This window comes from Ambystoma mexicanum, chromosome 5q, assembly GCF_040938575.1.
Source record: "Ambystoma mexicanum isolate Mex_15411 chromosome 5q, UKY_AmexF1_1, whole genome shotgun sequence".
NCBI lineage: Eukaryota > Metazoa > Chordata > Amphibia > Caudata > Ambystomatidae > Ambystoma > Ambystoma mexicanum.
The window spans coordinates 1,313,973,651-1,314,000,870 of NC_090933.1; the positions used below are offsets into that span (position 1 = coordinate 1,313,973,651).

The 27,220-nt window shown below is 46.3% G+C and overlaps 1 pseudogene; it reads right to left on the minus strand.

Moving 5' to 3' along the window:
* Positions 1-988: 988 nt before the first annotated feature.
* LOC138498400 (zinc finger protein 850-like) overlaps positions 989-27,220 on the minus strand; it is a 272,974-nt pseudogene continuing 246,742 nt past the window's right edge.

Sequence of the window (27,220 nt, forward strand, 5' to 3'; positions counted from 1 at the left end):
TAACAAGGAATACAATATTTACAATGGCAATATGATATTTGTACAAATAGCAATGCAGAGTATTTAAATGGCATGGTGGGGGTCACAAATTATTGAGCAAGGAAAGAGGTCTTCAGTTTCCTACGAAAAATCGGGAGCGAGTGTTCCGCTCTAATGTCTGCAGGAAGAGCGTTCCAGGTCTTGGCGGCAATGTAGGGGAAGCTTAGGCCACCGGCTTTGGCTTTTTTGATGCGTGGGATGCAGAGTAAGTTGGTGTATTGCGTCCTGGTGGACCATTTGGGGAATTAGTCACTCCCTAAAGCTCATGATAAACTGAAATACATTTTGGTGTAACTGAGGTCTGCTACTTATTTTGTTTATATATTTTAAACCTTAATGATTAGTGTCAAAGATATTCAGGCAGGAATAGCATTTTTTTCACTATCAAGTTCACTTGTGCTATTTACAGCCTTAAAATGTGATACCATTTGTATTTCTTTCTACCTTGCAGCTTGTGTTTAGTCACTCTTTCCAGCAGTGCTAATGAGAGTAGAAGTGGTTAAGTTTAGTTAGATGTTTACATTAGCAGCTTTCTACATCATGTCTGCCAATCAGATTGCAGAGACCAATGGGTAAATCCCCAACAATTAGCCGCTGAGCCCTGCTCTGTTCCAGCATGTTTCGATGTCTCTCTCCAGTCACTTCCACCTCACCTATTAGGCGTCCTGTCATTCCTTCAGCAGTGGTGTGATTTTACAGTTCGGCAGAGGGGGCACCGACACCTGGGAGTTGTCATAGCGTCATCGGCTTCTGGATTTTCAGAGTGCCCACTGTTAATATGTGCCTGAATCATCACAAATCATACTCTAACCATGTTACAATAACATTCATTCCAGCATAAAACTGGAAACGAGGTGGTCACCCCATTAATTAAAACAAAGGAATCACCTCTGTTCCAGGAAGCAGTTTACACAAAAGTGAAGCCAGAAAAAGAGATTTAACACAAGACTGGAGTTTTACTAACAATTTATTTTTAATGTGAACACAGTGACATATTGGCTGAAGCTCAATATTCATTTCATCAGCATTTCATTCAGTGTATGAATCCCGGTGGGAGACATTTTCATTAGACATGTCAGTTTATCCAAGATAAGCTTTATGTAGTAAACATTTATGTCCACTATTCAATCCTGGAATTTAGAGAACAGCTGTGATATCATTACACCCACAACTCTTTCATTTCAGACAGAAAGGCATCATTTCATTTCCAAATTTGCATGAGTTTTATTGTCTCACAAAACAGCGAACATTTCTATTCAATTTGCCCTTTCGACTCTATGCACAAAATGTCACTTTTCTAAAATACATGGCCACATAATTTAATGGAACACTTGACATCTTCTCTAGGCCCTTCACATCAAACCAATTTCTTATGAGATAGTGCTTTAATAGTGGGCATGCACCCTCCCTTGTGTAATTGCACCTCCACATGTTGATCCCAGGCTAGGGAACCATCTATTAATTCTCAATGCTCCAATATAGAAAGGCAATAGAGGGGATCCCTAGGAGAAAAGGAACCTGTACTACTGTAAAATTTGCTACAAAAAGTGGAAACACTGCAGCATTCAGCGAGGATGGCACTCCAGGTGAGGCATGCATTTCTTGGAAACTAACTTTTGGAGTAATAGTGGAGATTCCTATTTTATGGATTCCATTCTCCATGTTTTCCCATTGAAAAACAGTCTATGCACATGTGTTGTGCCAAGCGTCGTCTAATTAGCCATCTGAGAACACAGCTTTCTCCAATTGTATTATTAAGAAGGGCTCCAGATAATTGTAATTCGGGATATTGTATTCTCTATGTGTTGATGTTGAAAGTAAAATTACTGTATGGGGATGTAAAAATGTAACTCCCAGTAGAGGCATTTCTAGATTCCTTTTCTATGATATCCATAGCCCAGCACAACTGTTCTCCGGAAATATTTCCACCACCAGGGGGCACCACACAGCTCTGTCGGGACCATCCAAAGCCTCTATGCACCGTGACTTACATCGAGGCTAGCATAAGTGGCGGCGCCGCAGCACCATGCCCTCAGTTCCTTTTTTCCGCACACTGTGCTTGCTTATCGGGAATGTGCTTGTTGATTTTTTCTAAAAGTGCTTCGCCAAAGGACTCCGGTTTCAAGCGATGCGAAGACTGCAGTAGGCAGATATTTGTCTCTAATGCACACCGCGTTTGCTTGTACTGTCTGGGCAAAAACCACAAGCACCCAGGATTGTGGGGCCCGTCAGTCGATGCACCCAAGGCCCTTAGGCAGTGGGCGCAATTGTTCACCTTCATCCACAAGGAGAAGGTTCTGCGGTCCAGGTCGCTCGGCGCAGATCGTCGTTCTGAAGATCGAACGCTCTGCACATGGAGAAGAAGAAACACTGTAAGCGGTCGTACTCTCTGAGTGACCCCAGCGGCAGACTTATTCTTCCTTGAAGAAAAAGAGCCACCTCTCTAAGGGTTCTTCAGAGCGGTCGGCTCTGAAGCCACCAAGGCACTGGTGGCTTCAGCCAAGCCACCAGTGTGGCACATGCAGGGATGCGGTTGGCTTCCGCCACTGTACCAGTGGATTCTGCCATGTCTTCCGTGCCAGGCAGGGTACCCTCGGGTGACAACTCTTGCATGCCTACAGGATCAGGCCTGATCAAAACACAGAGCAAGGCTGCTCGGCGCCGGCAGTCTGTGGCACCAACAGTGTTTTCTAAGACGTAGCGCCATTTACTTTACTGCAGGAATATATCTGACTTGCCATCAACGCTTTTACGTAGAGAAAGTATGACATTTACGACAAGAAAGACGACCAGATCCCATTTGGTTTGGAGCCCATGGGTTCTAGGGAGAATAGAGACTTCCAGGGTGTTCTATGGGAGTGGTGACATGCTGGACCTGGCAGCCGACCTGCTAGGGGCCAGCGATCTGGACACTTCTCCGGAGTTGTACATTCTGCCAGCACCGACACAAGATGAACCTCAAGCCGCTTTTTAGTGCCCGATGGCAAAGGTGGTCGATACCCTGGGTTTCTCTGCACCACCCAGTTCCAGAGTGCAATATGAACTCTGCGACATTCTGGACAAGGCACCAAAGAGGTGCAGCGTGGTGGAGGCCCCAGTGTTGGAAGCGTGGGAGAAACCTGCCTCTGTTGCCCCAGTGGACAGGGATCTGGCATGGAAGCACTGTCCTGCACCTTCATACCCAGCTTTCCTCTCCTCCCACGCATCACCTGAAAGCCTGGTGGTACAGGCCATTACGGCAAGCCTGAACACCTCTACCTTTCCATCTTTTCCACTTGTCTCTGGAGGATAGCTCAGGGTCAACGCGCTCGCCTTGGAAGCAAGACGACGCAGAGCAACACAGGTTCGATCCCCGGGTCCGTGCTTAGAAACCTCTGGGTATTAAGCACGTTATAATTAACCAATTACAATTACAGGGAGAGCAAAAGGCTAAATGCATGGGGCACCAAAGTGTTTGCGTCAGGCAGTCTAGCGCTGAGAAGCGTGAATGCATCTTGTGCCATGGCAAAGGTCTCCTTTGGCTTCCGGTCGGCTGTAGTCGGTGCAGTGGAGCACATGCCATAGGGCGAGATGAGGAATGGTCTCATGATCTCGCAGGACAAGGAGGCAGCGCAGCAGATGCTGGAAACAGCCGAATATGCGGACAGGTCCATGACCACTAGCAGTACCATTCACGGCAAAGGACGTCTGGGTTTGCCTTTTGATGGACAGAACTTATTTGGAGCCAAGGCTAACGACACCCTCCAGAAAGTCCAGTCGTCTAAGGTGACCACCAAGACCTTGGGAATCGCGATCCAGCCGCCCACAACGCAATCCTTGTCAGGGAGCAGGGGTTTCATCCCTTTCCGCGTTTGGCCAGAGGGGCTGTGGACAACCTTCCACAGGAAGGGGCCAAGGCAGATACTTCCAGAGAGGCAGAGAGAGAGGTTTGCAGCGAGGAGGTAGTGTAGCAGCCACTGTCCACTCAGCTCCCCAGGGCACCAAACGTCACTGACAGGCTTCAGCACCCATCACCGGTGGGGGAAGGTTGTCCATGTTCAGCAGGGAGTGGTTGGAGCACATGTCCGATGCTTGGGCCCTACAGATCATCAATCAGGGATATTTATGTTCTCCAATGCCCACCAGACCACGGTCCGTGGGCCACCCTTCCCTCACTCTGGACTTCATCTTTCTGAATGGGGCCCGTCAGCTTCTGGCGAAGAAGGCTATCAAACTAGTTCCACATTCAGAATGAGGGTGGGGTGGCACTCCACCTATTTTCTGGTGCCAAAGAAGGACAGAGGCTTGCTCCCCATTCTGAATCTGTTGCTACTTAACTTGTTCCTTCGCAAGGACTGGTTCAAGAGGGTCACTCTAGCCTAGATCCTGCAAGCTCTCGATCTGCATGTCTGGTTGGCGTCTCTGGATCTTCAGGACATCTACTTCTATTTGCTGATTCATCTGATGCACAGGAAGTACCCGAGGTTTGTCGTGGGTCAACATTACCTATTCAGGGTCCTGTCATTCAGTCTTTCATCAGCATCCAGGGTTTTCACCAAGCTGCTGGTATTGGTAGCGGCTCAACTCAGGAGGGAGGGCATCCATGTCTTTACCTACCTGGATGACTGAGCTTGCTCACCGTAGCTAGTGTCAAAACATGCACTCCATACATGCACCCTCTTGCACAGTTTGGGCTTTTCCGATAACTTCAAAAAGTCTCAGTTTCTGCCATCCCAGTCTCTCCGATTTATTGTGGCGGTCTTGGACACTCTGGGCAGGGCTTTCCATTCATGCCTGGAGGTGGCATATATTTTCAGTGGTGATTGGTGGGCCCTAGGATATGAACACTCCTGCGCTTCACTCTAACGTCTGGTGATCCGATTGTATGCTGCAAGGTCACAGGTGGTTGGGGGTGGTGCCCACACCTCCTTGGTTTAGTAAAATAGACGGTTCCTGGTTACCTCGCACTGGGTATATCGAAAAGGATGAGTATCCGCACAGTATTTGGTGGGTTCAGTGTTATTTATTCAAGCAAAGACATTTAGTCTTATTAGTGGTCAGCAGGCTCGTGTTTCGACCTCTGGGCTCTTTATCATTGCTATGTATTAGGTAAAGGGGCTCTGAAGTCCCGGGTTGCAGTTCCTGTCTAGGTGGAGAGAGATTCCATTTGCTCCCAGTCTTGGGTCCTCAGTGGGTCTATTGGCTCTCGGAGCTTATGTCCATCCTTGTATGCGGTTCTGGTTGTATGCTGTCCCAACCCAGGACTTCAGAGCCTTGATAAAGACCCCAGCGGTCGAAACACGTGTCGGCTGACCACTTCTAAGACTAAATGTCTTCACTTCAATAAATAACACTGAATGCGGCATATATTTTCTATTTGTTGCCTGGAGAGGGACCTGGATCTTCTATTCTGTCCTCTGTACCCTGTGTTGGATTTTCTGCTTTCCTTGGCCTAAGCGGGCCTGCAGATTGGCACTATGAAGGGTTACCTTGATGCTATTTCTGTGTTCAAGAGGTCTCTAGAAAATTGCTCTTTTCCACAATCCCCACTGTTATGCAGTTCTTGCAGGGTTTTTGTAACCAGTTTCCTCCCTGCCAGCTTGTAGTTCCGGTGTGGGAATTGAATGTAGTTGTAACTTTTCTTATGGGCACTCCGCTTGGGCACCTGCATTCCTGTTCTATTAGACTGCTCACGCTTAAGGTGATTTTCCTGGTTGCCATCACATCCGCGAGATAGGTGAGTGAGCTCCAGGGTTCATCTTCTTTACTCCTATTTGGTTTTTCCAAAGGGAAGGTGACAAAGTGAGAACCTCCTTTCTGCAGAGGGTGGTCTCAGATTTTCATCACTCTCAGATCCATCTTCCTGTGGTCTTCCCTTTGACTCACCATTCCTAGGCAGAGGATGAACTTCATCAATTGGACCCAGTACAGCACCTAAAGTTCTACGTCTCTCATACTCGAGATGCTAGGAAGGATGACCACATTTGTGATGGCAGGGCTGTGACCAAACAGACCCTGTCCAGGTGGATAATTTTCTGCATCTCAGACTGCTATGATCTGGGTGGGAAGGATGTGGCTAATGTTCTTTCTGATGGACGTTGCTGGTACATATTCATAATCGCCCTCCCTACTTGCCCCTCCTGCAGGAAGCTAGCACACCGTCAGTTCTACAGTCCTTCAGCGTCAGAGTGCTAGGGAAAGAGGGCGGAACCGAGGTCATGGATCACAGAACCGCTGCTCATAATGGGGTGCGTAGAGGCGGCAGAGCTGTGCAGTGCCCCCTAGCAGTGGAAAAGTATCCGAAGAATATGGATATCATAAAAAAGGAATCCGTGACAGGAACAACCATCGGAAAAAACATTACTTAGAGGCAAGTAATTTATTCTTTTTACTTAAGTAGAAAATAATCATGACTTTGTAATTCACTCTTATATACAACTGGAAATTAATGTAAAATAAAATATACATTGTTACTTTATAGTTTCTCTACATATCAGGCAGAAATCCTTGTAGACCACCATCCACTGGTACTGCCTGGCAACGCTGGGCTGAACATAATCATGAAAAGTGAGTGGGAGAAAGCAGGAAGGCTGGCGCCTATTTGTCCATTGGTTCCAATTTTATAGTTGGGAGTTTTGATACTTTTTTTAAGGGAGTAAATGATCAATACACCGCTAATCTGTAGAGCTGGTATTAAGAGCTGAATTTTTTTACTTAAAAAAATATTTTTCTACGGCACTTATTCACCCAAAGGTTTATGGGTTCTAACAGCAGGTGGACATTAAAACATAAGCACATTCAGCAAGCATCTGAAGGTCCTGTTGCCAGTGGTGGCGTGCAATCGTAGATGGGGGCATTTCAGATATAGGAAGTAAAAACCAAAGAAAGGTACACCACCTCCTCATCTCGAGGAATAGATGTAAAGGTACAGGGAGGACAAGGGTGGAAGGATCCAATGCAGAAAGGGAAGACGTTTGCCATAAAAGGCACTATGAACACGGCAATGTACCTTAAAAACCAAACGTGAGAGGTCACAGGAAGCCGTTGTGGATTGTAATGAAACAGAGTGATATGGCCACATTTCTCAATGCTTGAAAGAAGGAGGTTGGCACTTTTTGTGCCACCTGAAGTTAGTCACATACACCAGGGAGCACAGGAAAAATGGTATTGCCATAGTCAAATCTGGAAACAGTTATAACCCTAACATCTGACAGAGTATGAAGGTTGAAAAGCATCTATACAAGGGCTGACTGATTTGCTGAGACGATGCTATGCTGAGATTCTGTCAGAGGGAGCAGGGGGCGTATGCCTTAAGCTGCCCCTTTGAGTCATGATCGGGATAGTATTGCAATGGGGTTTGCTTGATGGAATAATGTGCTCCAATGCTGGCCTTTTGGGATGATACCTTTGCATTTGATCAATATGATATACATTGAAATGTATTGCTTGATATATTGTGATTTGCCATAGAAAAGGCTTTACAAGCCTACACAAGTTATTACTTTAGAGGTTTAAAATTTGCGATTTACCTTTAGAAATGCAATGCCATTTTATACATATTGATTCAGTGATAGAGCAGGTCTATTTGGACTTTGATTTTCCTTAAGCAGAAGGGATAAGGCTGGACAGGGCTTGTGTGCCTTTGTCAATGGAAAGGTGATTTAAACCCCAGGTGGGGTTGGACATGGCTTTATATGCTCGACATATATTTGAATGTCCATGGCCCTCATTAGGACCCTGGCGTTAAGGGGTTAACGGCGCCGTAAAAGGCTGCGGCGCCGTTAACCCCTTAACGCCTTACTACGAGGTCCCGTTGCGGCTCCCGACCTGAATGGCTGGTCTGGACCAGCCGTTAAAGTAGGGACCAGCAAAGGGACCTCGATGGCAATTACGGTACCACAATTTGCGGTACCGTAATTGCCACCTTCCCCATTCCCATTGAGCCCTATGGGGCAAAAATGGGGAAGGGCCATGGAGAAAGGGGGAATTACCGCCCCGCCAACCTTGGAATGGGGTGGTAATTCCCCCTTTCTCCATGGCGGACTCCAGCATGGACCATGGTGCTAATAGCACCATGGTTTAGCGCCGGAGTCCTAATGAGGGCCCATGACTAAAGAAGTCATGTAGATTGATTGGATTACAGAAGATGAGATGTGATGCTTACCAAACACGTGTCTGAATTCTATGTGAACTTGGAGAGTTGCAATATTGTGTTATCCTAGAGAGAATGTATGAGGGATTTTTATATGTGTATATAAATACTTACTTTTTTTACAACGTTAGTCATTCTTGGCTTTAAGACGTTGGTACAGTGAAATGGTAATTAATAACACTGTTATGTAAAGCATATTATGCCTCTCTCCCTGAAGACTGTTTTGTGAAAACCTTCTCCTATTTCTATTAATGTGCATCAGATGTGAAACAAACTGTTGTGGATGTGTTGAAGTACCTTGGGGTAAGTAGTAAGTTGTAAGGGTTGTACATTGCGAGAGCTGTGCAATGGAGTTGGGAAGGGAAATGCTCTGAGCCCCTCGGAATCCACTTGTAGAATCTATGTAGCAAGAGCATAATATCAGTACTTAAAAAGACAAGATGTCCTCTGGGTTCCATTTCAGTAGATGGGAGCTTCCCTGTTGCATCAGGAGGGCGCTAGACCTTAGCTAAGCCGAGAACGGAGGGGTGATGGCTCCCCTTAAGGTCAGAGCCCTTACTAGCTGTTGGGGTCCCAAGGGAAACCCAATATAATCAATGAGGGTTACTAATTCAACCACTGAGTCTTTAAACTTAACTGCCATGGGTCCCCCCCCCCAGTGCCAAGGCCTTTTTTGGTGATTTTGGTATATCGCCATCAATGCCTTCGGATGTTTTCTCTTTCATTTACCCCTTAAATGCCAAGGACGAGGTGTCTCGTCCTTGGCAACAGGGAGGTAATCCCAAGGGTGATATACCTTGTCCTTGGCACCTAAGGGTTTAAGTTTTTCCAAAATGTTGGTTCCCATTAATTTGCATGAGGTCATAAGGCAAAGCGTTCCATAGGATGGTTACCTTAATACAGAAGGTACAGTGTCCCTGCTGAATATTCTAAAAGGGATGCATTTCAAACAGAAGTGATTCAACAATCATAATCAGCCATCATTTGTGTGCCAAAGGAAACTGAGAACAGCTGTGGAGGCAGGTTCTTCACAGTATTAGTCAACAGCTATGCCAAACTCAGTAGCATTGTAGAAACACCTTCTCTCAGAAGCACCTTCAATTGCAGAAGAGATTTCACCACCTCCATGTCCTCTCTCATAGCAGATAAGAACATCCTGTGCACTGAAGTATTCAACACATTCACTACGCTGAAATATACCCAGGCATGCATGTTCAGTCTGGTGCCTAACAAAATGACTGTTCAGACTGAAGCATTTTCCACATTCAGTGCACCGATTAGGTTGCTCTCCTGTATGTATTCTCCAGTGGAGAGTAAGTTCTTCCTTGCAAGCAAACACTTTTCAACAATCAATGCACTCCTAAGGTTTCTCTCCTGTATGCGTTCTCTGGTGCCTAATGTGGTGTCCCTTACGAGCAAACCCTTTCCCACATTCAGTGCACTCATGTGGTTTATCACCTGTATGTGTTGTCTTGTGACAAGTAAGTGCTCCCTGGTGAGCAAACCCTTTTCCACAATCAATGCACTCATAAGGTTTCTCTCCCGTATGTGTTCTCTGGTGGCTAATAAGGTGTCCCTTACAAGCAAACACTTTCCCACATTCAGTGCACTCATAAGGTTTCTCGCCTGTATGTGTTCTCTGGTGGATAGTAAGCTCCCACTTTGTAGCAAACCCTTTCCCACATGCAGTGCACTCATGAGGTTTCTCACGTGTATGTGTTCTCTGGTGGTGGTTAGTAAGCTGTCCCTTTGTAGCAAACCCTTTCCCACATGCAGTGCACCCATAAGGTTTCTCACCAGTATGTGTTCTCTGGTGGTTAATAAGATGTCCCTTCTGAGCAAACCCTTTCCCACATTCAATGCACGCATATGGTTTCTCGCCCGTATGTATACTGTGGTGGTTCACAAGACATAGTTTATGAGCAAAACCTTTCCCACATTCAGTGCACTCATAAGGTTTCTCACCTGTATGTGTTCTCTGGTGGCTAATAAGATGTCCCTTCTGAGCAAAGCCTTTCCCACATTGAATGCACGCATAAGGTTTCTCGCCTGTATGTATTCTCTGGTGGTTATTAAGCAATTGTTTCATAGCAAAACTTTTCCCACATTCAGTGCACACATATGGTTTCACACCTGTATGTGTTCTCTGGTGAATAGTTAGATATCCCTTTTGAGCAAACCCTTTGCCACATTCAGTGCACACATAGGGTTTCTCACCTGTATGTGTTCTCTGGTGAATAGTAAGATCTCCCTTTTGAGCAAACCCTTTCCCACATTCAGTGCACTCATAAGGTTTCTCACCTGTATGTGTTCTGTGGTGGATAGCAAGCTCTCGCTTTGTAGCAAACCCTTTCCCACATTCACTGCAGACATGCAATTTCTTGCCTCTATGTGTTCTCTGGTGGATAGCAAGATCTCCCATCTGAGCAAACCCTTTGCCACATTCAATGCAGACATGTGGTTTCTTTCCTGTATGCATTTTCTGGTGGCAGAGAAGTGTATCCTGCAAATGGACGCGGTTCTCAAATTCAATGCACTGATAAGGTTTTTCACCCATGTCCTCATGTGGGCAATAAGTATGTTCCTGAGATGACAATTGTTCCCATATTCTGTGCATGTATAAAGTTTCTTGCCAGTTTATTTTGTCAGGTGCTTAATGAGAGGACCCTTTTCACTGAACCGTTTCCCAGATTCAGAGCAAATGAGAAATGCTTTTCTTAATGCACATAACACATTGTAATTTTCGTGCTAGGTATCCCTCACCCCCAGGAGTGACAGAAAGAACACGCTTTGTTACTGTATGTTACCATGAAGGTGTTGCATGGACGGAAGCCATCATGTATCCAACAAGCTTCTCAATCTCAGTTCATGAATACTCTGAAAAGACAACTGGAACACAGACTTACACACTTCTAAGATGCTTGGAAATTACATATTCTAACAATGAAGCTTTTCACTTAGATAGTCCAGAGAATCGAACAATCACTGTTGTTGCATTTCTGGGGCATAAGTCACCTATTGACATAAAAGGAGATGCACATTATTAGTTGCAACACGTTCACAATCGCAGGCATCACATGTAACAAGAAAACTCTACTCCGTAGCAGTGATGTTAACTCACGTAGAAACTTACACGACTTTGAAGTGCCATCTATTGGTGAATGGCGCCCTAACAGGTGGCAGAGTAGTGATGCTCCAATGAGAACATTTAATGTGACAGAGGTAACATGCGGAAGGTATAGTTGGATTCATTTTTATGTCGAAAATGTTAGCATCCAAAACATTAGGAAAAACGCACAGGCTGTGTAAACAAACATTGTAAATGGATCTTTTACTCATTAGGAGCATGCATATATGTTCTACCATTTTATTTATTCACAAATGTCTATATGAGCTCATGGGAGATCCCAATTTCCATACCCAAGTGATAAAGACAAGGGTATGGCACCAATCGGAATTGCATGTTTGACCAGTCTATTATGTAATCACTGATGACGCCATTACATTTGGGCAAATGTGTATTGGCGCAGATATTAATAATATAACCAACAGCACCATCAAGGGAACAAGGACAGAATTGTAATGTAAAGGGAAAGCGCTAAACTCTTCCCACAGTGAAAATGGCACAGCTCAAAAATGAACTCATGAGAAATTACTAAGGGTTTTATTTTATTATGCAGGGGGAGACACCCCCCTGTCCCCGCTCACTTCACCCTATCTTAACCGATCCATTTACCACACCCCACATCTATTTTTAATAAATAAACAAAAATACCCAATGAATTCGACCAAGGAAATTAGCTAATTTCTCATTAGGTATTTTTGTATTAAATCATTTCTGCAGATACCCGGTTGCTTACCAGGCTCCCATAACCCGACCCAGATCCCTTTTTGTGGATTCTGATAATTGCCCCCTAGGATGAATCTCAGCATGCCCCTGTACCCTCTGTGCTGTGACCAAGAACTGCTTTCATCCCGTCCCTAGTAACCAATGGGGATGTTGGCCCATCACTGCTAACATCCAAGAATGGATTTCCGCCATTTAGTGATTACACACGATTCCTGTTGATCTACTGTTGAGATTCTACTCACCCTACTCCAGGGGAATCTGTGCAACATAATACCACCGATCCATGATCTGAACGGTCGAAAATTCCATTGCCAGCATCTGTTGCAACCCATATGGTTTCGACCCTGGAATATGATGTATGTACGTGTGAATAGTATGCATAGTCACCCCAACTGTCCACCTGTTTGTCTGTCAGTCCTACATTTATTGTGTGTCTAGTGTAGGTTTTGTGTGTCTAGTGTAGGTAGCTATCACAACAGTATATGTGAGAACCTTTGAGAGTTCCAGTATGGGGGACAAACACCAGTTTGGGAGACCTGATACAATTCATTGTTTGCGAGTGCTCCATGTTCTGAGTGGAAAATCCCTATAAGTCAACCTCCCCCCTCATCTGTTCTCAGGTGTGCCGTCTGTGCAGCCACCACCTTGCAGCCCTTGCACCACGATAAGAAGCATTGCCGGATTCTGCATCTACAATATTCTTTTCTTCTTACCATGTCTGTTTGTGCACCCGATGTAGCTTCCAGCACCATGAGGTGAGGCTATACCGGACTGTGCATCTACCTGAATGTGTCTTAATATGCCTGTATGCACACCCAATGTAGCCCCCCGCACCATGAGGTGAGGCTATACCGGACTGTGCATCTACCTGAATGTGTCTTACTATGCATGCATGTATGTACACCTGATGTAGCCCCCAGCCCCATGAGGTGAGGCTTTACCAGACTGTGCATCCATCTGAATATGTCTCACTATGCCTGTATGCACACCCAATGTAGCCCCCCGCACCATGAGGTGAGGCTTTACCGGACTGTGCATCTACCTGAATGTGTCTTACTATGCATGTACACCTGATGTAGCCCCCAGCCCCATGAGGTGAGGCTTTACCAGACTGTGCATCCATCTGAACATGTCTCACTATGCCTGTATGCACACCCGATGTAGCCCCCCGCACCTTGAGGTGAGGCTTTACCGGACTGTGCATCTACCCGAATATGTCTCACTATGCCCATCTGTATGGCCTTCAGGACCTCAGGGCTTTTACCGCTCAAAATATGGAGACCAATTTATGTTTATGAAACGCACGTCATTTAGGGTAGCGTGCGCTTCATGGCTTCCCTTTTCATACGATGAGCCCAAGAGTTGCAGCAATTGACATGTAAGTCCATTCCTTGATTTAATCTATAGTATGCCACTTTGTACGAGTGCTTGGCTCATGAGGGACACTATACCCAATTCTAACCTTAAGTAGGCCATTGGCGTTGAGTTTGGCAAGCCCTGTCAATGCTTCCCTTTCCCAGGAGGGCTGCCCAACGGACCAATCCACCATGGTAGGCCTGAACCAGCAGGGGGCCCAAGCAACTGGTTGGTGGGAGGAGGACTCTGGGAAGCCTAGATATGTATTGCTCCTTAGTTCTCGCCTCAGCCTCGCAGGTGTTGTATGGTGCAGTTGCCTTTCACATGCCCCCCTCCACTACATGCAGTATGTGTGAGGTACGAGGCATACTCCTCTCCAGTCCAGATGATCCATGTCCTCTTGCCTTTCTGACATTCCCCTGCCCGGTAGTGTTGGAAGGTTTGGGAGTCTGTGCAGGGGCAATTGAGATCTCCATTTGGGCAAGCAGTTAGTCTACTCTCAGCATCTAAAATGTATTAAGCTTTTAAGAGACAGTGTATATGCAGAACCTAGCATAGTACACAATAAGTGGCAAGCACTAACGTTACTTGAGAAACTAACATGTTAAACCAAACTGGGGTGACATCTGGGAAGCAAATCTCATTAATGTTGGTCTCAAATTAATGTATTTGTATGCAAATTATATGGACCCCATATGCAAAACTTTCTCTGTTGGCAAATTGTTGACTCTGTTAAGCCTAAATTGGTTCGTTATTGTGTAAAATCTATTACTGTTATGTAAGATAATTAATACAAATATGTCCTATAACGTAAAACCCCACATTACCCCAGTTTCCTGTTTAAAACATCCATTTTAATTGATACCCATCATAAAAAGTAAACTCTGAACAAAGATAGATGATCTACTTCCACAGGTCCAACCACTTGCAAAACACAAAGTTAAGACACCTACATTTTTCAGCGAAATGATTCAATGAACTTTCTTTAATAGAACGGGTCAGAAAGCATCCATTAATCCATAATTCTGGAATGAGCTAGATCAAACCTAACGTTCCAGCAAAAAAAAAAAAAAAAAAAAAAAAAACACACACTGACGTTGATATCTAATATGTTGTCATGCAGTGTTTCGGTCCACTTCAAGCTTAGTGTCTTCTGGCTAGTAGGGGTCCTTCATTGGGACAAACAATTGAATATGCAACATAATGTGTGTTTTGTAAAGAATCTCAGATTCCGGTTGGAATAATCGTTTTAGAGTCCCATCTAATTTGTTATGTGCCAATCATTCTAAATGTCACGTTTTACTAACCTTCGCAATTATTTTTTGCATTTCCACTAGTGACATGATTCACTAGTGTTGTCCTCATGTCTGAAAACTGCACGTGTCTGCAATATCTATATACATCTTTCTATATGCCTCAAATTGATCTGTGAATTGCAAACATACCTCCTCTTGATGCGAGGGAAATCATGCAGCAGCTAAGCACCATAAACTGTATTTCTCCACTAAACCAATCACTGTCCTCTGGGTCATACTGCCCCCATCCAATGACAGTCCTCTCCCTAAGCTCCACCCCTGGTGGTCATCTTCAGATTTGCTTAGCACGTAAAGTGGCAGTACGAACCAAGAAGAGCCACAGAGGGGAAGGTGGGAGGTTTCGCATGTGAATCCATGCTGGAAAACAACAGTTACAGGTATGTAGCTTAAACCTTCTCCAGCATGAGATCTGGCATGGATTCAAATTCTCACGAATAACGAGTACACAGCAGTACATATACACAACCACGGGAGGGGGCAAGGCTCAACAGAAGCAATAAACACACACCTCTGGTTTCTCCAGGCTGTAGCGCAGGAGAAACCAGGTGGACATAAGCTTGCCGTAACCACAGAATGTAAGATATAATCAGAATAATCAATCAAAACAGAAAGACACCGAACAAAGGTCTGCTACTTGAGCAACCTCGAAGGACCCTGGATCCAGAGGAAATTAGAATAAAATGAGAACAAACAAAACTGTTCCACTGATTTATCATTGATGTCAAGACCATATATATATAATTGATGATTTGAATTAACTGAAAATACTGGAAACAGCCCCAGAACAATACTGTTTTATTTAGTAGATAAATCCTTAACGGAAATATGGAAGTAAGCGCACAGGCCAACATAGAACACACAAGATTTATTTACATATTTATTGACTGGTTGGTGAATGCCAGTTATCTATATAGCCGTGCAGATTCTGGCCCACACAGACCTAATCAACTAGCGAATAATAAAAAATGTATTAGCAGATTGGGAGAGCGCACTGACTAAACTATTCATCCCATGCACAAAACAAGGAACATGTCTTGCCGAACGGCCGAGCGCCAACGGTCCTGGGCTTCCTTGGAAAGCGCTGGCAAGCAGGTCCACCCCCTTGTTTACGGATGTAGAACATGGTGGTGTTGTCTGTGTAGATCCTCACCACATTGCCTTTCAAAGATGGGAGAAAAGACTTGGGCCCAGAATACAGCCTGAAGTTCCAGGAGTTTGATGTGTAGATCTCTCTCTTCCAGCTGCCAGAGGCCTCTGGCGTGCAACTGTCCGGTGTTGGCTCCCTATCCGTCTTGGCAGGCATCAGTGGTGACCATCTCCTATTAAGGAGGAACCTGAAATAGAGCTCCCTGGATGACCGGTGGATGAGCGGTGGCCATACGCCCCACCACTGAATCGTCCGACGGAACTCCTCGTTGAGCGATATCTTGTCTGCAAAATTCCCCGACACCTGCATTCACCTCACATCCAGGAACTCCTGGAGAGGTCTCATGTGAAGTCTGCACAAGTGAACGAGGCTGACGCAGGAGGACATCGTGCCCAGCAGCGACTTGATGGACCAAACCGTAGCCACCTGGACGGACGATTAGCGCTGTACGGCTCTCATCCTCTCCTCCGAGGGCGACGCTAGACAAGTCACTGTTGAGCTGGGCACCTAGAAACAGCGCATCCTCAGATGGCGTCAAGCAAGACTTTGGATAGTTTATGGAGAACGCCAACTCTGTCAGCAGACGCACAGTCCTTGATGTGTGGTCGCCCGCCAGCGCGCCTGAGCGGGAACGAACCAGCCTGTCATCCAGGTAGGCGTATATGTGGATACCTTTTAGATGAAGATGCGCCACCACCGGAGAAAGGCACTAAACACCCCCAGGTTCGATTTCAGGCCGAAAGGGAGAACCCTATGAAAGAGAACAGTGTGTGAGGCGTTTGCAAAGAGTGACGCGAATATAATTGGAAACCAAGAGGAGTAGTTGAACTTTATAATTTAACTTTAGAATGCCAAAACAAAATAACATAGACAGAGTGATCCGGCGCCACATGGGTGCTCATTCGAAAGTCTCGGTTAGGGATCCAACTGATGCAGATTGTGAGAAAAGGAATATTGAGAGCAAAGTCATCATTCAACGGGTCAAGCTAATCCCAGCGCACATTGGAAAGTCTTTGATAGTTTAATGTACATCACAATTGGTCCAAACCCAGCCGAGTGAGACTAATTGAGTGAAGGAAAGGGATCCGAGCTCAGCTGAGGGGGATCCAGGGTGAACACCCAAACTGAAACCTGGGAAAATAACGTTTGCGTGTTGTGTTTGTACACCAGGCCCTCTTGCAAGAAGTAAAGAGACTTGAACACAGAAGTACTTGACCTATGAAAATGGAACTGTATCCTCGTGCTGCAGAAGCCAGAGTGTGTGCTTTGCTTGAGTGAACCGCCTTGCCGTTCTGCAAACGTGGAGAAGGGAGGCCAACGGCTAGAACATCCCGATATATCATTTTGTGACCATTTCTTTCTTTTGCATGAACACTAACCCACATTATTTGTAAATTAGTGGTAAGGATCGGCAATCTTTTTTTAGTATAGCCCCTTTTATTTTGACAAGACTGCACTAGGACTGCATTATTATTATTTGACGGTTGTAGCTTGCTCCCATCTATCGATTTTGATAGGCATTCATCACACCCTTACGAAAGTTCAATAAACGCTCTTGAACTGTGGTCACCTGTGCCTGTCTTACTGTTGATACCATGCCTTCTTTACATGTGGTGTTGGGTGTGGGAACCCTACAATTCCGGAAGCTTAGTCATAGAGCCTCCAACCCCTCTGTTGCCACGAAAGAATCAATAGGCTTCGATACCTGCAGCAGTAGAGGCTACTATCCCTCCTGGGAAAAAAGGAATGATTCCCACAGTCTTAGTTTGATTACCCCTCTTGGGTGTTATATAAGATTGGCCCCAAAATCTGGCTTGGAAGTTCGTTATAGACGTTCTAGCAGGCGTCATTGAACCCGACTTCTGGGGAGACAAAGGTTCTCTTATAGAAACATGGCGAGATCCCATAGTACATCATGGAGACAAAATTGCCCAAAGGATTTTTGAAAAAGTGAGCCACAAGAAAAAGAGAGGTACCTTAGGCTTTGGGGTAGCTGATGAACCATCGAGCAATGAAGAGAAAAAGGGAGAAGAGCTTACCATCTTTCCCGACCTAACCTTTGCCCAGCGAAAGGACCCAGCCCTCGCTGGGGCTTTTTTACAAGCAATTCCAGAAGGAGTGCGTGTAGAGAAGGGAAGCCATTTCTTCTTCTTAAAGCAAGGATTGCTATATAGAAAAGATACATCCACAGAAGGCTTGAGTAAAATGTTGTGTATGGCTTGGCTTTGCAGAAGGAATGTTGTGATGTCATGTGGAGTGTTTATGCCCGAGTGATGGAATGCATAGGTGAATGTTCTAACCTGGTCAGTTGGTCAGCCAGAGGCCTGGGTGATGGGCTGCCAGTGTTATATATGTCCTACTTGTAACTTATATGTAACCTGATTGACTGCTTGTAAAGATACCAATGAAGCTGGTAATAAACCTAGCAAGTCAACCTAAGAAGGTTGGGAGTTACTTCACTACCATGGCGACGAGGTGGTCTTTTAAAAGAAGAAACTATGCGTGAAACAGATGTAAAGCTGGTGCCCTGCTGCGGGGGGTGCAGGAAGGAAGAAGAGGACAACACTGCCCCCAAATGAAGTAAGGCCCATCACCCAGGGTGGCATAAGGGAGATATGGAGTGCTGTTTCCCAGTGCCCACATGGGAATTCACTGCCCATGTACTGCAGGGCTGAAAAAAGGGAAGCTAACCCTTATGTTAAAGAAAGGGAAGTTGTTTCCATCCGCAGGAGAGAGAGAGAGAGAGAGGCAGTGCTAGGCCCCGTAAGCAGGAGAGGGAACAAACAATTGGTTATTAGCCGGATTAGGATCCAGGGACATCTTTATGGAGTCATATTCCCAGTTTAGGGGTAGTGCCAATTAATGGAAGATGCATAGCGCTTGGATGCTGGGCATGAATTGCATGGCAGGTGAAGCGAGTCTCATGTGCAGCAGAGAGGAGTGATGGTCTGGAAAGATGTACCTGAAATTATCATTGTAGTTGGAGCTTTGACCCGTGCTGCGCTCCGTGTGAAGTGATGATGTCACTATAGGAGTGCGGGGAGATGGCGTTGCGGTGGAACGCTCAGTGCTTCAAAAGTAATTGACAGCTTTTCTCTTAATTCCGAATACAAAAAGGGATTTGCATTTCCATTAATGGAAGTAGCGGCTGCGCTTCTAGAATAAAGGACCCTACGACGTCCACAACGTGATTAGGAAGTTCTCGGCAGTGAATTTCGGACTGCGTTGGTTCTACGCGGCAGCCCATAAGGGGCTGTCTTACCCTGTCTGAGGAAAGGGGATCGGAATATGTAATAGAGGTTGATAAAAGCTGCGCAGTTTGGCAACGTTGTGGACACATCTGCACAATGGAGGTGTTTGGACATGGTACAGCGTGGGACTTTGGGCCCCATCATGAGTTTGGCGGTAGCCCTTAAATCCGGCGGTAGCGCTGTTACCACCAGATTTAAGAGTCCGCCAAATCAGGGCTTCTGCATTTTCCCGGCATTCCCGAATGGGCTCAATGAGGATTTCCTGTTCCGCCAAACCCGTGATCCGGCGCTAATAGCACCAGTGGGTTTGGCGGTAGGGCAGATAACACCAGCGCTATTAGCACCGGCGTTACCGCCTAACTCGTGATGAGGCCCATACTGTTGAAGTTTGGAACTGAGCGAGGTGATGTCGGTCATGGGATGGTGAGAGGCGGACCAGCGTTTGCTTCAGGCAATTGTCTGAACATGGTACGGCGTGGGACAGGTCCATGGAGCCTGGATTTGGGTAAAACTACGTATGCTTTAAGCTATGGAGCTATGGATTTGGGTAAAATGGTTGAAGTTGCTTGCTCTATGGATTGAAGGAAAATGAACTATGTGGAGCATCCTAGTGTGTGTTTTGCTCATGTGCTTATCTGTGTTTCATTTACTTTGATGCACATAGATGGATTGCAGGCTGGCATCTGGTGTTTTGTTTTTAAGTATGGATGTGGTGAGTGTGTTTTATATTGAAAACTCGAGAGGATTTGCAGTGTTAGGGTCGCTTCAAGCAACAAGGACTTTTAGTATGGAGTAAAGTGTATGGTCCAAAATGTGTATGGAAGTCGGCGTTTCCCGAATGTTTAGTTTTTGACTTCTTTGAGGATTTTCAGCATTTACGTTGTCCCATGACAACATTGGACGTATATTTGACAACATGGACTTTTAGGATTGTATTTGGGTCGGGTTCATGGCATCTAATGTTCTAGAGACTAGATGTAACTTATTGAGGATTTTCAGCATTTAGGTCGCTAAATTGCCACATGGACTTTTAGGAGTGGATTTGGTTTGGGCTTTATGATATATACTGTGTTTTAAGAAATGCATCAATTCAAATATATAGAACAATGCAATGTGAACTGCAAATTGTGTTATGTGATGTATGGTTTACAGTATGGAACATCTGTTTTGATCCGGGCAGTTTAGTCATTTTGGGGGTAGCGTCTTCAATTATCCCTTGTATGGGTGTCGATATGATTGTCTGGTGATTGAGGGGGTAGCGCCTCCCATGTTTTTGGTTTTGGGTGAAGCTTATATGAAATTTATAAGTATTGTTGCTGATGGTGTGAGTGCCAGGTCAGCATGTCTTACCTCTCAAAGTGATGGCTGGGGGTAGCGCCTTCAGCCCAATATACAGTATGGATGTGGATGGGTATGCAACAAGGGTATTTGAGAGGAAGTGCCACATGGTGTGTTTCTGGTGGTAGCGCCACCAGTTATGTCGGGGCGTGACTACAACGAGGTTATGCATGGTTATCTCTCGTATGGCTGTGTGAGGTGGTAGCGCCACCAATTGTTGGGGCGTGACTGAGTTTAGTTATGCGAGGTGAATGGTTTGGTATCTGGGTGGTAGCGCACCCAGTAGGTGTAGGGGTGTGACTGCAGCTTAAGTCACGCATGGTTAGAGGTATGTGTGTACGGGTGGTAGCGGCCCGATTTTGGTAAGGGCGTGTCTGTGGTATTAGGCATTGCATGGTCACACATTACCCTGACTTTGTTGTTTATTTATGACAAATCATTGTTTTTATTTTCTGTGCACATGCGGTGCGGCTGTGTTTAGCTGTACTGTGTGCGCTTCTATGACTCCTTCCACCCTCATCAGGGTCCGGAGCGTGACAGTGATATTGGTTGTTGGTCCTGGTGTACCTGGCCTGTGCATCGGGTATGAGGTGAGTGGTAGAGTGTCAGAGCACGTGTTGTGTGCTAGCCCTGATGATGCGAGTCAGTGTGAATGGCTTATGTTGGTGTGTGTGGAGGTGTGTTGTGTAATGTCTTGCGCTGTTCTCGAAGAGGGGAGATGTGTTGTGTAATGCTTTGCTGTGTGTGATGTGCAATGTAAAGGGAGGAGATGTGTTGTGTATGGCTTGGCTTTGCAGAAGGAATGTTGTGATGTCATGTGGAGTGTTTATGCCTGAGTGATGGAATGCATGGGTGAATGTTCTAACCTGGCCAGTTGGCCAGTTGGTCAGCCAGAGGCCTGGGTGATGGGCTGCCAGTGTTATATATGTCCTACTTGTAACTTATATGTAACGTGATTAACTGCTTGTAAAGAAACCAATGGAGCTGGTAATAACCCTAGCAAGTCAACCTAAGAAGGCTGGGAGTTACTTCACTACATGAAACCTAGCTAGTAATCCCGAAAAACCACTGAAAGATTGTGCGAGCGATTGCGCTTTCCCAGCTGACCGGGGGACACTTAGGACAATACAAAACCCAGGCACACATCAGCTCGGGGTTTTACTGGCCAGGTATCCATGCTGATCTAAAAACCTTTATTCAGACGTGTGAAATATGTAAGAAAACCAGTACTCGCATCCCATTGCCTGCATCTCTGAATCCTTAGCCAATCATAGAAATCCCTTTTTCAAGATTTGGGATGGAAATCAATGAAGCTTTAGAAACATCTAGACTGGGCAACAAATATGTCCTTGCGATTGTTGACTACGCAACCAGATAGCCAGAGGCATTCCCTATGCAGAACAACACCGCTCAGCAAATTATAAAGTACCACCTGTCGTATTTTTCCAGGGTTTGCTTTCCCAAGGACCTCCTGACAGATCAAGGTTCAAATGTTATGAGCAAGCTCATGGGGGACGTCTAGGAACTACTCCATATTATCACCTTACGAACTTCAGTGTACCATCCCCAAACAGATGGTTTGGTAGAGAGATTAAATAAAACGCTTAAAATGATCCTAAGAAAGTTGGTAGATAAGCATGGGATGGACTGGGAACTTATGATCCCCTGGGCACTGTTTTCAGTGAGAAAAACCCCTCAGGCATCTACTGGATTCTCTTTTGACCTACGCTATGGCAGAGAACCTAAAGATGTCCTGGACATGCTCCGGGAGACCTGAGAAGAACGAGAAGAGGCACCCATTACCCTTTCGCAGACGGCTAACAGGCTGCAAGAGAATATGAGACTTGTTCAAAATCTAGTCTAAACTGGTATGTAAAATGCCCAAAGCCAGCAAAAATATTCCTAAGACAAAAATGTTAGTTTAAGATAGTTTTCTGTAGGACAAATGTATTGGTTCTCTTGCCTACTGCGGAAAACAAGCTTGTCTCTAAGTGCTATGGGCCATATGAAATACCAGAATAAACAGGAACCTGTACATCTAAGGTAGCAGAACCTGACGGGAAATAGAAGGTCCAGCTATATCATGGGTGCACAACATACGGCCCGCGGGCCAGTTGCGGCCCGCCATGCTCTTTTGTCCGGCCCGCGAGGCACAAAGACTTTCCTAATGGAGGCCGCTCTCCATTAGGAAAGTCTTTGTTGTCTTCCGGGCCGGACAAAACACTGGCCCTCATTGGCTCAGCACACACATGCACCACGTCGCTCCTACGAGCCACGTAATGCGTGTGTGCTGCACCAATGGAGGGCCAGCACTATGGCTGGCGTGGTCCATAAGGCGTGATGCCGAAAGGCACGTCTCTGGTAAGTGGTCTGTTTGTGTTTGTGTGTCGGGTCTGTTTTGCTTTATGTTTGTGTGTGTATGTTGCGAGGGGGGGGGTCGGATGTGTGTCGGATGTGTATGAATGTTTGGATTTGAATATATTTTGTGTGTATGTTGAGATGCGGGGGTGTCGGATGTTTGGATTTTAATGTTTTTTGTGTGTATGTTGAGATGCGGGGATGGGTGGGTGTCGGATGTTTGGATTTGAATGTATTTTGTATGTATGTTGAGATGCGGGGGTGGGGGGTGTCGGATGTGTATGAATGTTTGGATTTTAATGTATTTTGTGTGTATGTTGAGATGCGGGGGTGTCGGATGTGTATCAATGTTTTGTTTGGATTTTAGTATTTTTTGTGTGTATGTTGAGATGCGGAGGTGGGGGGTGTCAGATGTGTATGAATGTTTTGATTTGAATGTTTTTTGTGTGCTGAGTTGGGGGGTGAGGGGTTCGGGTCTGTATGGGTGCATGTTTGTGTGTTTGCTGAGTTGGGGGTGGTGGGGTTCGGGTGTGTGTGCTGATTTGGGGGTGGGGGGTTTCGGGTCTGTATGGGTGCATGTTTGTGTGTGTGCTGAGTTGGGGGGTGGGGGTTTGGGTCTGTATGTTTGCATGTTTGAGAGTGTGCTGAGTTGGTGGGTGGGGGTTTGAGTCTGGTTGGGTGCTTGTGTGTGTGCCGATTTGGGGGGGTGGGGGTTTGGGTCTGTATGTTTGCATGTTTGAGAGTGTGCCGAGTTGGGGGGGTGGGGGTTAGGGTCTGGTTGGGTGCTTGTGTGTGTTTGGAGTTGGGGGGGTGGGGGGTTCGGGTCTGTATGGGTGCATGTTTGTGTGTGTGCTGAGTTGGGGGTGGGGGGTTCGGGTCTGTGTGTGTGCCGAGTTGGGGGGGGTGGGGGTTTGGGTCTGTATGTTTGCATGTTTGAGAGTGTGCTGAGTTGGGGGGTGGGGGTTCGGGTCTAGTTGGGTGCTTGTGTGTGTGTACTGATTTGGGGGGTGGGGGTTTGGAGTTGTGGGTGTGGGGGGGTTCGGGTCTGTATGGGTGCATGTTTGTGTGTGTGCTGAGTTGGGGGGTGGGGGTTTGGGTCTGTATGTTTGCATGTTTGAGAGTGTGCTGAGTTGGGGGGGTTCGGGTCTGTATGGGTGCATGTTTGTGTGTGTGTGTGCTGAGTTGGGGGGTGGGGGATTCGGGTCTGTATGGGTGCATGCTTGAGAGTGTGTGTGCTGCGTTGGGGGTGGGGGTTTGGAGTTGGGGGGTGGGGCTTTCGGGTCTGTATGGGTGCTGGTTTGTGTGTGCTGATTTGGGGGGTGGGGGTTCGGGTCTTTATGGGTGCATGCTTGTGTGTGCTGAGTTGGGGGTGGGGGTTCGGTTCTGTATGGGTGCTGGTTTGTGTGTGCTGATTTGGGAGGTGGGGGGTTTGGAGTTGGGTGGGGGGTTCGGGTCTGTATGGGTGCTTGTTTGAGAGTGTGCTGCTTTGGGGGGTGGGGGTTCGGGTCTGTATGGGTGCTGGTTTGTGTGTGCTGATTTGGGGGTGGGGGGTTTGGAGTTGGGTGGGGGGGTTCGGGTCTGTATGGGTGCATGTTTGTGTGTGTGTGCTGAGTTGGGGGGTGGGGATTCGGGTCTGTATGGGTGCTGGTTTGTGTGTGCCGATTTGGGGGTGGGGGTTTGGAGTTGGGGGTGGGGCTTTCGGGTCTATATGGGTGCTGGTTTGTGTGTGCTGATTTGGGGGGTGGGTGTTTGGGTCTGTATGGGTGCTTGTTTGAGTGTGCTGATTTGGGGGGGTGGGTGCATGTTTGTGTGTGTGCTGAGTCAGGGGGGTGGAGGGGGTTCGGGACTGTACGGGTGCATGCTTGAGAGTGTGTGTGCTGAGTTGGGGGGTGGGGGGCTTGGAGTTCGGGGGTGGTGGGGGTTTGGGTCTTTATGGGTGCATGTTTGTGTGTGTGCTTAGTTGGGGGGTGGGGGTTCGGGTCTGTATGGGTGCTGGTTTGTGTGTGCTGATTTGGGGGTGGGGGGTTTGGAGTTGGGTGGGGTGGGGTGGGGCTTTCAGGTCTGTATGGGTGCTGGTTTGTGCGTGTGCTGATTTGGGGGGTGGGGGGTTTGGAGTTGGGGAGGTGGGGGGTTCGGGTCTGTATGGGTGCTTGTTTGAGAGTGTGCTGAGTCGGGGTTGGGGGGGGGGTTCGGGTCTGTATGGGTGCATGCTTGAGAGTGTGTGCCGAGTTGGGGGGTGAGGTGGGCCAGGGTGAATAACATCAGAGACAACAGGCAGCCTTGCCTGGTGCACCGTAGGATCACCCAGGCAGGTGAAATGTGTTTGCCAGTGCGAACCCTGGCCAATGGCCTGATGTATAGCAACTGCACCCAGTGTGTAAATCCCGGGCCAAACCCAAAATCGGCATCACCACGTAGATCTGTTCCCATTTAGTGATGCTCTTTGGCATTCGCTGCAATCCCCTAAAGATCATACTCCTAGGTCCAGAATTGTCCCTGGACATGGTATGATCGTAACAAATGTTTGACCCCCTCACCCCCCTCTCCCTCTCCCTCTCCAGCACTCTCTGAAATGTCGTCAGGCCTAGTACGATAAAAGCTTGTTTTGTTCCTCTCCCTCCTTTCTCCTCCCCTCTCCCTCACCTTGTGTAATTCTCCGGCTCTACCAGAAATAAACTATCATAGCATATCATTAGAGATGTTGGGCCAGAGTGTCAAGGGTCAGCAGTGGGTGTGGTTTATTTGTACATTCCTAAAGCTTTCAAAATCGGCTGCAGCCTTTTCTAGTATGGTCCTGGATGATGTCTGCTCCTGTAATTTTGCAACTAAACCTCGATCAAGCGTTTGAGACGCAACGAGTGTGGGTAATTGTTACCTTTCTACAACCCCATCAAGCATTGTTCAGGGGGATAGAAGCACAAGCAGAAACTATTTCTCTGGCGCAATATGGTGGAGCTCCTGCCAGTTTTGCCCTGCCCAGGAAGAAACTGAGATCAGTTTCTTTGTATGATCACTAAAGTAATTGGTCATCCTGTGATAATTCCTTTCAAAAGCTCATAATTTGGCAACAGCTTGTGCTTTGAAATGTTATTTTTTTTTTAAAGTATGTCATCAATTTCCACCTTAATCTCAAACATAGCAGGTTGATATGCTATGCAGCCCGCTATTCCTGAAAATATCCATCAATAAGTGCATGAAAAGGTATGCTGGCAAGGCTATGTTCTTTATCTGATCTTATTCTTTTGTCGCTTCTAGGATTCTCCAAAAAGTATATAATTTGTATATACAGACTTGGACCGTCGTAGTGGGAGCATAACAGTGGATTTCGTATCTTTATCCAAAGATGTCCCTGCCAATGTTTAGTGCAGTAAAAAAAAAAAGAAAGATTGACCAGGAGCACCATGGACTGAGAAGTTTTTTTTCATCGAGTCCAAACCTGATGTGTACTCGTGTCCCATTTGTCTCGAACGCATAGCAGTCCCCAAGGAATATAATATCCGCCGCCATTGTGAATCAAAACATTCACAATATAAGGATTTGCAGGGGTAAGCGAGAATTAAGAAAGCTGGGGAGCTACAAACACAGCTGGCTAAGCAGCAGGGTGTTTTTGCCCAGAAAAAAAAGAATCTGAATGTGCCACTTTTGCGAGTTATAAGGTTGCACAGCTTATTGCAAGGTCAGCACGTCCTTTCACAGATGGGGATTTCGTTAAAGACTGCCTGATGGAGATTTGCGAGGCAGTGTGCAAAGAAAAAAAAAGATGCTTTTACAAATGTTCCCCTTTCACGTATGATTATCCAGCGGCGTATTGTAGATATGGCTGACAATTGTTACAGCCAAATGAAAATGCGGTGTAAGGATGTCAAGTTCTTTTCAGCTGCCCTTGATGGGAGCACAGATGCAAGTGACACAGCCCAACTCTTAATTTTCATTTGAGGGGTCGATAAACAATGCAAAGTATTTCAGGAACTGGCTTCCCTGGTATCTTTGCATGGCAGGACTACTGGTGCTGACATTTTAATGCCTTTCAAAAAGTCATTGATTTAAATTTGCCATGGGATGTGTGACGACTGATGGGGCGCCAGCCATGGTTGGGGAGCAAAATGGGTTTATTGGCTGCTTGAAAAGGCACTTAGGCGAGAAGGCTGTCCATTAAAACAATGATCACTGCATAATCCACCAGGAGGCATTATGTGCAAAACATTTGAAATTCACTCAAGTGATGGACTTTGTTGTGAAAACGGTTCATTTTGTCCGTGCACGCTCTTTAAATCACTGATTGTTTCAGGCGTTTCTAGAAGAGGTAAAGGCGGATTATGGTGATGTCCTATATCACACCGATGTTCAATGGCTTAGTCGTGGCAATGTGCTGAAGCGATTCTTTGCTTTACGGCACGAAATAAAAGCATTCCTTGATGAAAAGGGAATGGACAC